Source organism: Neoarius graeffei, chromosome 4, assembly GCF_027579695.1.
Source record: "Neoarius graeffei isolate fNeoGra1 chromosome 4, fNeoGra1.pri, whole genome shotgun sequence".
In the NCBI taxonomy this organism is placed as follows: domain Eukaryota; kingdom Metazoa; phylum Chordata; class Actinopteri; order Siluriformes; family Ariidae; genus Neoarius; species Neoarius graeffei.
The window spans coordinates 6973666-6986974 of NC_083572.1; the positions used below are offsets into that span (position 1 = coordinate 6973666).

The following is a 13309-nucleotide window of genomic DNA, read 5'->3' on the forward strand; positions in this document are numbered from 1 at the left end:
TTTTAGCTGAAGAAATAGATACATTTGCACATGAAACTATAAGACCCCATTTACACCAGGACACCTCATGCATTTTGAGTATCAGGATTATATCTGGATCGGGTTTCTCATAGTCATGCAGGTGTAAATGTACATGGGACTCATTTAACCAAAAAAAAAAACTCAAAATAAATAAATTTGATCATCACTGAACACGCCCATACGTTCTAACGCACAAGACTCCCGATATAGCCGTCTATAAAGTGTTCAGAATGACAATTTATACCAAAGTGTGTTTGAGTTAATTCTGGTCAGAAGATGTTGATGAATTTTCGATATTCAGTTCTGACAGCGGCAAGTCATAAGTTTACATACACACTTGTTTTTATAGTCACTACTTATACAAGGATTTCTACATAAACGGCTTGTCGATACGGTGAAATTTTCTGAGACATTTAAGGAAGAAGTCTCCAGTGTCAGCGCTTTGTAAATAAGTTTTTCGCCATGGAAACGGAACATTGCGTCAATTTGCGTTTTTTTTTTCTTTGTCGACTTCTTCAAGCGGGAATAAAGATACGATAGCGAGGTACTTGTCGTGATGCTGTAATGAAAGTGAAACGAAACTTGTTTCACACGTTAAATGTAACAATAAATGGATAAAAAATATGACATGTTCTTTATAAAAAAAAATACACGCTGGTCATTGTTGAAGTGGCACCTTGTTGTGGTATAAATGCAATAAAACACTTCAGGAAGTGCTGATAACGTGTCAGGATGCACGTTTTTATTCCTTACACATTGCGTAGCCGATCAGCAAGACGCCCAAACATATCTGACGCCACGGTCGTTTCGTTTTGCTTCTCCAGAGTCCGTGTAAATGTCGAGGTTTTCTGCCATAATGAACCATTGCTGGAAGGATTTGCAATTTGTCCACAACACCATCTGCGAGACTCCAACCCCACGCTCACAGCTAAACACGACCGAGCAAAGCAATCTGCTCTGCATATATATCACACACACACAGGAAGGAGAGCTGGAGAAGGGAAAAGAGAAGGGATGAGAACAGATTTGAAAAGTCAGACCGTCAGAAAGGTTTGGAGCTTGTAAAATGATTTTCGCACACGTTCTCAAACGTGCAGTCACGCGTGAATCATACTGCATCATGAAACGCCGTGCTCAGATTCCTAACAGGATGCTAACCATTGCTTCACACTCGTGTTCTGACTGGACAAAACACTCGGTCAGTAATTAGACTCCGATGCAGAACTGATTAAAAACTCAGAACATCATATTCTCCTGTCACACTTTGCGACTAGTCAACTTTTTCTCGTTTCCACCAACTGATTTACATATTCTCAACATTTCACTTACAACTGCGGACGTTTTTGTTATGTGTGGGCTTAAAGGCATTTTTCTTCTCACACTTTTGCACCTTGCACTTCATTTGTGCATTTTTGTGCAAGTGCTCATGCATTGTGCATTTCTTTCAACTCTGTAGAAAAGGACAGAGGACGAAAGAGACGAAGAGCAGGGCTTATAGATATAACAATGTGGACACAAGTGTTTTACTGGGAAATACACAACTCGTATTTTTTTTCGCAGTGCGGTTTCCATCAAATCCTGCGCTCTGATTGGCTGGCGAGCGGGTCCGTATCGTACAATACGGACCCTGGTTATTGACCTCTGGCGACTCGCTCGTTCACAACAACAACAAACATAGTAGCATTTTTTGTCAACATTTATCTTTTTTTAATAAGATTTATTTATAAGATTATCAAAAATCTTATACATTTTTTGCCAGCATTTCTCAGGAGAATAGCATTAATTTTACATCATGGATAGCGATAACGACAGTGTTCACAGCGAAAGCGAGTTTTACTACCCTGAGGAAGAAGAAATAAAAGAAAACATTTCAGGAGAAAGCTAAAAACCTCTATCTGTTGCTAACGCTGAGCAAAAACATGGCTGAATCCTGAACGACTCCTATTTGTATAAATAGGGGATTACACAGGCGGCAAAATGTAGTTTTTTTCCTGCCATGGAAGTGCACTTGTATACCGAGGAGGAAGCAATTTACACTACAGCCATGAACGAGGATTCAAAATGGCGGCTCGGCTCGGTTTTCCCTTTCGGGCGCTCTCGTTTTCTGTTAGAATTTGGTAAAGAAAAAAATAAATATATTATTTACCAGCTTAAGGTCGGTCTGTATGGTGAAATACCGTGACCTCGGCCTTAAATACTCTGGGCCTCGGCCCAGAGGGCCTCGCTCAGTACTTTCAAGACCTCGGTCACGGTATTTCACGATACGGACCTCATCTCATCTCTCATCTCATTATCTCTAGCCGCTTTATCCTGTTCTACAGGGTCACAGGCAAGCTGGGCGAAAGGCAGCGTACACCCTGGACAAGTCGCCAGGTCATCACAGGCCTGACTCATACCCCTTTTCCACCAAATCAGTTCCAGGGCTGGTTCGGGGCTGGTGCTGGTTCACAACTCGTTCAACTTGTGAGCCAGCTGAGAACCAGTTTGCTTTTCCATAGCTCACGGTGCTAAGGGGAGACACGTCATTACGTCGCTGTATATGTCAGTTACGTCGCTACATTTGCATAAACCTTGGCGCGAATATCGAAGCAAAAACAACACGGAAGAAGCAGCAGCAACAACAACAATAATAATGGATGACTTCGCGTTTGTACAGCTGCCGCTTCTCGTTGCTTAAACATGGCGATCTTTCGCAGTCTTGTTATTGTTATTGGTCTTAACAACTCCGCCCCCCCCGCTGACGTAAGCGGTTCTTTTCTCTGGCCCAGCAGAGTTGGTGCTAGCCTGGAACCGGTTTTTCTGGCCCCAGAGCCAGTTCTTTGTCAGTGGAAACAGAAAACCCGGTTCCAAACTAAGCACTGGCCCCGAACCAGCCCTGGAACTGCTTTGGTGGAAAAGGGGCATCATAGACACAGACAACCATTCACACCTACGGTCAATTTAGAGTCGCCAGTTAACCTAACCTGCATGTCTTTGGACTGTGGGGGAAACCGGAGCACCCGGAGGAAACCCACGCGGACATGGGGAGAACATGCAAACTCCACACAGAAAGGCCCTCGCTGGCCACGGGGCTCAAACCCGGACCTTCTTGCTGTGAGGCGACAGCGCTAACCACTACACCACCATGCCACCCACGATATGGACCTCCCAGCTGGTAAATAACATATATGTATTTTTCATACAAGCTCCATCCGGGTCACGGAGAACCAAAACCATGACGCAAATCTCTATCTGTCACTTGTAAGGAAATCGATGAGTGAGTTGTTTGATAAATTTGAGTACTTTTTGTTTGTGAATGTGTCGATATAATAAAAAGCAAATCACATGCTGGCTTGAAGAACGTCATGAAGTTTATCCTCTCGTGTTGAAAAACTCACATTTTTCATATTTAAGTAATGTTGGCTGGCGTCGAATGGTATATCAGATATATTCCATTCAGCTAGCGTGATACTGAACGAGCCGAAGACGAGTAGCTGAATGGAATATATCGGATATAAAATGGAAAAAAAGACAACCATTATTATTATTATTATACATACACATTCCTTTCAGGTGTTCAAAGCGTCTTTCTGTTTCAAAATTCTCTCAAAATCTTCCGTATTTTGTAACGAAGCAAACCTGGCGGCCATGTTTGTTTACAAATTGTCCCAGTCGCTCGCTAGTGCGGAAGTTGTATGTCTCCGACGTGTGATGTCATGTTGTCTTGACAACCATGCAATATCGTAAACCATATTCGACGCTCATTCTCCATTGAGTAGAGTGACGTAATACACGTAGGATAAGCGATATGCTAACAATATTGCATGCTATCGAACCAAACGAATGAAACCCGCTAGAAGGGAACAGAACACGTGTTTTTATTCCATGGAAAAAGTGTCCTGTGTGTATAATAATTCTCGATATTTCACTCTGATGACGTCACTCGCAGTGTTTTCCCGCTGACTAGACGCGCGTTGTCAAAATGGCGGGCCAGTTCAAAACTTTAATTCTGTTGATTAACTTGCTTTTTTTTTTTTGCGTGTGGATGTGTCCGTATAATATAAATAATATTACACGGTGGCATGAAGATATAAAGTTTATCCATTCACCACTCGAAGATAAACTTCATATCTTGGCGTAGCTGTGTAATATCCTCTATAGATCATGATACAGGAGACTTTTCTGCGTATCACAGGCTGTCTGTGTACAGCATTACACACAGATTGGCTGATAATATTACTTTTATACTCGTCGCTTAGTATTTCTCCATATTTTTTCATCGAATATGATCACCGATTGATTGATTAGCCTATGAATATACGTTCACACTGCAGGCTGAAGTGACTCAAATCCGATTTTTTCGCCCATATGTGACCTGTATCCGATCTTTTATTGACAATATCAACGACACAGATCCGATTTTTTCAAATCCGACCCAGGCCGTTTGGATATGTGGTCCTAATTCCGATTCCTATGCGATCTTTTCATATGCGACTTCAGTCTGAACCGCCAGGTCGCATTCATCCGACTTACATGTCATCAACAAGCCACAAACGTCACTATTCTGGATGTTATACTGTCTGGATGTTCCAATAAGTGCATAAACAAGCTCCAGTTAGTTCAAAATGCAGCAGCAAGAGTCCTTACTAGAACTAGAAAATATGACCACATCACGCCTGTCTTATCCACACTGCATTGGCTCCCAATCAAATTTCGTATTGATTATAAAATGCTACTATTGACCTTTAAAGCACTAAATGGTCTCGCACCACAGTACCTGAGTGAACTTCTGCTCCTCTATGACCCGCCACACCTACTTAGATCAAAAGGTGCAGGCTATCTGCTGGTACCTCGTATAGTGAAGGCTACATCAGGGGGCGGAGCCTTTTCTTACAAAGCCCCACAGTTATGGAACAGCCTTCCAAGTAATGTTCGGGAATCAGACACAGTCTCAGCATTTAAGTCTAGGCTGAAAACATATCTGTTTAGTCAAGCCTTTTGTTAATGGTGTTTATGAGGTAAAGGAGTAGATCTGGAGGATCCTCAGACATAGTGTTTTGGTAAACTGGGATGTACGGATGCTGTCAGTCCCCACTCGCTTGCTCACTCGAGTTTGTTGACGGTGTAGTGGCTGCTGCTTTATGTCCCGGGGCTCCCTCATGCCTGTGTTACCTTCTGGCTCTCTCCTTTTAGTTATGCTGTCATAGTTAGTTGCCGGAGTCCCTGCTTGTACTCGGTGCAATATGTATACTGTTCCTACTTATTCAGGTGACATTGGGCATACCTAACAACCTGTGTTTTCTTTCCCTCCCCCCCCACCCCAAATCTGTCCCTCTGAGTTACATGGAGTCAACAGGAAATCTTTTGGTGGAAAGGGTGGAGACCTCGACTGGCTATCGTAGCCTGCAGGGCTTGGCCAGCCCTAAGGGTCCCATCTGCATCTCAGCATTGCTGAGGAGTGTGCTCCCATCACCCAATCAAGCATCCAGCCAGAGCAGGTCATGATATATTTTACCATATTAACATGCCATTGTTGTGTGTTATACCTGATGTAAAGACTCTCGTCTCTGCGAGTCTACCACACAGATTTAATACTTGTCATTTTTAGGGCATACCTAACAACGTGTTTTCTTTCTCTCCCCCCCCCCCCCCCCCCAATCTGTCCCTCTGAGTTACATGTTGGTCCTGGGATTGAGATGCTGGCCTCTTCTGCCCCTCGGACCTGCTTGATCCATCCTGGTGCCCTGTGTCTGGTCGGAGTTTTATCGCACCGCTCCTGTGAAGGACGGCCCCATGAGGACAGTTGAGGGTTATACCTGTTAAAACTGTTAATATTATAGTCAGGCTGTCTGTTGTTGCCCAAATGAGGATGGGTTCCCTTTTGAGTCTGGTTCCTCTCGAGGTTTCTTCCTCATGTCGTCTGAGGGAGTTTTTCCTTGCCACCGTCGCCACAGGCTTGCTCATTGGGGATAGATTAGGGACAAAATTAGCTCATGTTTTAAGTCGTTCAAATTCTGTAAAGCTGCTTTGCGACAATGTTTATTGTTAAAAGCGCTATACAAATAAACTTGATTTGATTTGATTTGATATTCTGCGCTGAAGTAGGCGGCGGGTCTCTCAAAAAAAGTTACAACAACATGGCTTTGATGTTCCTTTGAACGGAGGTTGCGGTCACTACCCCGCAGAACGCCTGAGCAAAAACCCTTGCCCTCTTCCTTCTCAACCTCCTCCTTAACATCAGGCTATTGCGCATGTTCTGGCTCCGTCGCAACAACAACTGCATCATCGCCAGGTACTCCATGCTGGCTACTGTCATACACAGGAAACTTTAGGTTACTTCCGTAAACACTGGCCATGCTCACTGCGTGTGACGTCGTCGTATCCTGCAATGCGCATGCGGAACACTTTTAGGTCGCTTTTCGTTCATACGGAGGATCACATACAAGTCGCATATATTTGTTAATGTGAACGACCTCACAAAAAAATCGGATTTCACAAAAAAATCGGAATTGAGCATTAAGCCTTGCAGTGTGAACGTAGTGTACTTGTTCTCATTTGGCTCCACTGATTTCTTGGTGCTTTCATATCAAAACTAAACATCACAATTAGCCTTGTTACAGTAGACGTCATTAAAGCGACAAAAGCGGGGGACGAAACTCTCTGAAATTCACGTAAATATTCCAAAGATTTCACTTTTCACTCAAGTTGTTGTCGGTGAGATCATTTGTAAAGAACAATAGTGTATTAAATTAGAACAGAATGCAAAATTGAAGTATTTTCCACTCCTGCTCTCAGACACTATCATCTATAAACAGTCGTTTACTTGTTGTTGTTGTTTTCGGTCATGTGACCAAGAAACCAGAATTGTAGCCTCTTCTATCCTGGAGACGTTCTTCTGTAAATGTCAAATAAACATCTCTCTACTATACAGGAACCCTGCATTAATATAAACATACACTCATCCACCGGCCACTTTAATAGGAACTAGTACTGTCAAAAATGTCGCATTATTAACGCGTTAACTTGACTCAATTTTAACGGCGATAATTTTTTTATCGCGAGATTAACGCTCTGTGACATGATGCCACGCCCCGCACAGCCAGAGTCCTCTGCCCTCCCCCGAAGAGCCACGGTGCTCGGCTTAGGTTTCGTTTTCCCATCGGCGGCTCCAGCCCGACTTTGCAGTGGCTGTGACAAGACGTGTTATGCTCTGCAATAAAACAAACAAAAAAACCATTGGTACAACCAGTGTTCGAACTATGCCGATATTTTCAGAGGGTCCCTTTTTTTCCCTTGGGGGAGGGTGCTTGCGCTTGTCTCAGAGCGCGGCTCTCCATCGCGCGCTCACTTCGGATATGCAAATGCTTCCCGTTACACACGATTGCTATGTCAATAAACATCATTTTGCCAATATTTTAGAGACCCCCCAACATTTCCCAAATCATGTTTTCAAGGGATCTCATGTCTGTTTCAGGGGATCTCGGATCCCCCGAGTACCCCCGTAGTTCGAACGGTGAGCAAGCCCATTCACTTTTTTATGCTGGTAAGAGAATTACAATGGTTTTTCATGTGACAAAAATGTGCGATTAAATTGCGATTAATTGCGAGTTAACTATGACAGTCGCGACATTAATCGCGATTAAATATTTTAATCGCTTGACAGCACTAATAGGAACTTGTTCTTGATTCCAAGATCCCTGTTCTTGGCTGCAGGACTGGAACCCAGTGTGTTCTTCTGTTTTCTGTTGCATGCTGAGATACTTTTCTGCTCACTACGGTCGTAAAGCGTGATTATATGAGTTACTATATCCTTCCTGGCAAAAAAAAAAAAAAAAAAAGCTTGAACCAATCTGTCCATTTTCTGATTTCGGACCTCTCAACAAGGCGTTTCCCGTTTCCACCCACAGAACTGTCGCTCACTCACTCAGTCAGTTGATGTTTGTTTTTCGCACCATTGTGTCTGTGTAAACTCTACAGACTGTTGTGTGTGAAACCCCAGGAAGGAGATCAGCAGTTTCTGAAATACTCAAACCAAAAATACTCATCTGGCTCAAACCAACACCCATGCCACAGTGAAAGAAAGAAAGTCACACTTCACTGTGAGATCGCTATTTTTCCCGTTCTGATGTTTGAACGTTAACTGAAGCTCTTGATTTGTATCTGCGTGATTTGATGCATCGTGCTGCTGTCGAGGGATCGGCTGATTACAGAACTGCATCAAATAAAACAGCAGGTGGATGGATGGATGGATGTTCCTAATAAAGCGGCCGGTGAGTGTATGTCAGAAAAACACAAAATCTTAAAATATGTATTGTTTTTCTCATAAATAGCCTTTTTATCGTCATTTTTTGATAAACTCTCAGCCTATTTTCAGCATTTCTTATAAATGAACCAAAACCTAATCAGCTGTCATTAATAAACCAAACATGGCTTATACAGACTCCACCTCCTTATAATAATAATAATAATAATAATAATAATAATAATAACAACAACGACGATCTGCTTAATATACAGTAAACTGTCCCTAATAAAGTGGACAACAAAAATCAGAAATGTCGTCTCAAATCGACTGCGTGTGAATATTTTGGAACCTAAAAAAAATGTAAATTCTCGTCAGCCCGCTCAAATCTGACACTGCTCTGCGTTCCTCACACTGGAAACAATCAGATTTATTCGTAACCTGTTCACAGGAGCGTTCACACACGAAGTGTTGCATTCAGGAACATCCAGTTTGTTGGAAAAAAAAAATTTACATATCCGACACTTCGTTCCTGAGGCCAAGTTTACATTAGACCGTATCTGTCTCGTTTTCTTCGCGGATGCACTGTCCATTTACATTAAAACGCCTGGAAATGCTGGGAAACGGGAATCCGCCAGGGTCCACGTATTCAATCCAGATCGTGTCAGCTCCGGTGCTGTGTAAACATTCAGAATACGCGGATACGCTGTGCTGAGCTCTAGCTGGCGTCTCATTGGACAACGTCACTGTGACATCCACCTTCCTGATTCGCTGGCGTTGGTCATGTGACGCGACTGCTGAAAAACGGCGCGGACTTCCGCCTTGTATCACCTTTCATTAAAGAGTATAAAAGTATGAAAATACTGCAAATACTGATGCAAATACTGCCCATTGTGTAGTTATGATTGTCTTTAGGCTTGCCATCCTTCCACTTGCAAGTGGTAAGTGATCTGCGCTGGGATCACACACACAGCGGCTCAGTCCCGAATCACTGCTCGTGCACTTCACTCGCGCGCTCTGTGAGCTGCGCAGGGCCGGAGTGCGCACCCTCCAGAGGGCACTCGCTGTTCAGGGCGGAGTGATTTGGAGCGCAGGATGCCTGCGGAGCCGAGCGTATCCGTGTATTGGTGTTGCTGTGTGCACGCGAATCGTGTATTGGTGTTGCTGTGTGCACACTAATCGTTTTAAAAACGTTAATCTGATGATCCGCTGATACGGTCTAATGTAAACCCCACCTGAGTTTGTTTAAATTTACATATAATTAGACACTCTAACGAGAAGCTGCTCCACTGACTGGCTCCGAGTCGTACAGTGTGGCGATGAGTTACTGCGAGTTTATATCCAGATTAGACCATCAAGGCTCAGTTCCAGTGAGGTTTTGTAAAACTCAGCCATGTCGTATTCATGACTTGATTGAAAGAATGCATTTCATGACAAATTAAAGAAACAGAAAGAACGGTTTGATTGGGGTGAACGTAATGGCACCCTATAGAAGCAAAAAGTGTTCATGTGTCTGTGGTTGATGATTCGCTGCAATGCCTGAGCTGCTTCTGAACCGGGAAGTCCGAGTTCCCGGTCGGAAATTTCACCTGGAACGCCCTTGAATTCGGAATTCCAATTCAGAACGTTGGACTATCCTGACCAACCCTGAGCTCAAAATCCAAGATGGCTGCTTTGTGCATCAAGAGTAAATAAAAGCTGTAGTAATAATAATAATAATATACAGTTTATTAGCACGTCTGTCTTATTTGTGTCTCATTAACTCAGTTGTACACACAACTCCTCTCTGTGGATGTGTTGCTGCGGTGTTTGTATGAGCAAAATATCGCGTAATTTATCAAGTCGTATTGCTAGCAATGGCCAACCTAATACACAAGCACTACAAAGGTTTTCCGGAAAAAGCGTCCATTTTGTTTTGTTTTTTCTGACTTGTTGTTCTGGAACGTGGCCAAATCAGGTATGACACGGTCATTCCCAGGTCCAACTTCCGAGGTAAATAGAACACACTAAACACGTAGTTCATCTCTCTCTCTCTCTCTCTCTCATCTCATTATCTGTAGCCGCTTTATCCTGTTCTACAGGGTCGCAGGCGAGCTGGATCCTATCCCAGCTGACTACGGGTGAAAGGCGGGGTACACCCTGGACAAGTCGCCAGGTCATCACAGGGCTGACACATAGACACAGACAACCATTCACACTCACATTCACACCTACGCTCAATTTAGAGTCACCAGTTAACCTAAGGTGGTGTTTACATTAGACCGTATCCATCTCGTTTTCGTCGCGGATGCACTGTCCGTTCACATTAAAACGCCGGGAAACGACTCCACAGGCGGAACAACTTGAATCCACCAGGGCCCACGTATTCAGTACATTACGTATCTGATCCGGTGCTGTGTAAACATTGAGGAACGAGGATACGCTGTGCTGAGCTCTAGCTGACGTCGTGATTGGACAACGTCACTGTGACATCCACCTTCCTGATTCGCTGGCGTTGGTCATACCACGTTGGTCATGTGACGCGACTGCTGAAAAACGGCGCGGACTTTCACTTCCTGCTATTTGTCCCGAATCACTGCTCGTGCGCTTCACTCGCGCGCTCTGTGAGCTGCGCAGGGCCGGAGTGCGCACCCTCCAGAGGGCACTCGCTGTTCAGGGCGGAGTGATTTGGAGCGCAGGATGCCTGCGGAGCCGAGCGTATCCGTGTATTGGCGTTGCTGTGTGCACGCGAATCGTGTATTGGCGTTGCTGTGTGCACACGAACCGTTTTAAAAACGTTAATCTGATGATCCGGTCTAATGTAAACACCACCTAACCTGCATGTCTTTGGACTGTGGGGGAAACCGGAGCACCTGGAGGAAACCCACGCGGAGAACATGCAAACTCCGCACAGAAAGGCCCTCGCCGGCCACGGGGTTCGAACCCGGACCTTCTTGCTGTGAGGCGACAGCGCTAACCACTACCCCACCGTGCCGCCCACGTAGTTCATTTTCTACATTTTCTGTTGCATGCCGAGATGCTTTTCTGCTCACCACGGTTATAAAGAGTGATTATATGAGTTGTTATATCCTTCCTGGCAAAAAAAAAGCTCAAACCATTCTGTCCATTTTCTGATCTCTGACCTCTCGTATCAACAAGACGTTTGTTTCCACCCACAGAACTGTCGCTCACTCACTCAATGTTTTTTGTGTTTCGCACCATTCTGTCTGTGTAAACTCTACAGACTGTTGTGTGTGAAAACCCCAGAAAGGAGATCGGCGGTTTCTGAAAGACTCAAACCAACACCCGTGCCACAGTGAAAGAAAGTCACACTTTGAGATCACAGTGTTTCCCGTTCTGATGTTGTAGCTGTCATTTTGTCCTTTCAGCTCTTTGTGAGCATTGCCTTTTATGGAGTTTTGTGGGTGTGGCTAATGATTTGGCACTTAACTTGAGCGATAAGGATTTTTAAGTTCGGTTTTGGAGTAGGGCTATGAAAAGATTTACACACAACTTTGATAACTTAAATACTAAAACAGCGATTGCTAAACGAAGGCCAGTGTTCAGAATTTGGATCTTGAACAAGAATACTGGCCACGCATGTTAATTTAAAGGTTCTGACTGCAAAGTTGAATTCTGGGTAAAATGATCTATTTCTATTGCTGTTGGAGTTTCGAGGTGCTTCACTGCTCCACACACACACCGTGTATCCTGTGTGTAAATGTTTTGCCGAGATAAAAAGCGTCCCGCGTTTTATGATTCCGGAGATCGCCGAAGCAACCGAGCAACAATAACCAAAACAAGTCGGCGCTGGCGAACATGGTGGACTCGGCTCTCTGTCCAGCGGAAAAGAAAAGGAAAGCCTGCCTAGTGAGTGCAGCTGTTCAATGATGCGCCATTTTTCTGGATAGATACCTAAATCATTCTAGCTAGTGCTTAGCTACCGTATCATCGCCTTAGAATGCATGCGCTCGACTCCACAGTAGCGAGTATAGAGTTCTACACTGAATGTTTTGATCTTAGAAAGAAACGAGAACACAAAAGCGGGAACAGATAAAAGATATAAATATTCATCTTTTGTCTGTTTCACGGATCTATTCGTGAACGTCAACCACAAATTACGTACCTGCGACTCAAAATTCTCAGAGGTCGATATTGACGCAGAGTCACGATGTCTTCTTGGTGGCGTCGCCATCTCGGTGTGACGCAGTTCCATAGTTATGCTAATTAGTTAAAGCTCCTCCCTCGCTTTCGGCTGTTTCCTGTTTCCGTAGTACTATACTGTTTACCTCAAGAAGGAGGAAAACGGTCCCAAAATGGAGAAAAGCGACCCTCAGGACATCAAAACGATCACATCCTGTTCGTCCGCATGACATTGTTCTTGCGAGACAAAGGAAAATGCCATGCATAATTTAAAAAAAAAAAAAGTTGAAAATTTCAAATGACTGCAGTCAGCACCTTTAATTTTTTTTTTTTTTAAAGAAAATGCATTTTTGTCCATTAATGTTTACCTGCTTGTGTGTGTTTTTGAATTGTTGCTTAATACCATTTTGGGGGTAAGATATCATACGGGTAAATATCACACTGTAAGCATTAACGGGTCTACGTGCAATGCAAAACCAGGCAGCGTGTGGAAACGTGTTCAAGTATCGAGAGAGAGAGAGAGAGAGAGAGAGAGATATTGGAGAATCTCCTGTTGTCATCAGAGTCCAAATTACAAAGTGTATGTAGACAGCGCGAGACAACCGTGAGCCCTACAATGCCATCGTCAAGCTCTTTTTTTTTTTAAAATTATTATTACGCTCAAACTGGCGGTGCGAGCGCGCGCGGGATATTGCGCGACATGATTGTGTTCGGTAACCTCCCATCATCAACTCTCTTCCTCCCTCCAGAAAAATGCTATCATAGCGCCGAAAATCAATCTGCCACACATACAGCGGCTATGAATAAAATATTCCAGAGAACAAGAGAACGGAGATTGGACGGGGGGTTGGGGAGGGGGGTATAGCGCATGCACGAGCGTGAGTGATTGAGTGAGTGAGTGAGTGAGGAGAGGAAAAAGAAAAAAGAAAAAAAAAACTCAGCAGG

The 13309-nt window shown here is 43.9% G+C and overlaps 1 protein-coding gene across 1 annotated transcript in view; it reads right to left on the reverse strand.

Moving 5' to 3' along the window:
• The window catches only part of LOC132884281 (fidgetin), a 54869-nt gene that overhangs the window by 35550 nt on the left and 6010 nt on the right, over positions 1 to 13309 (reverse strand). The gene's annotated exons all lie outside the window — the stretch shown is intronic.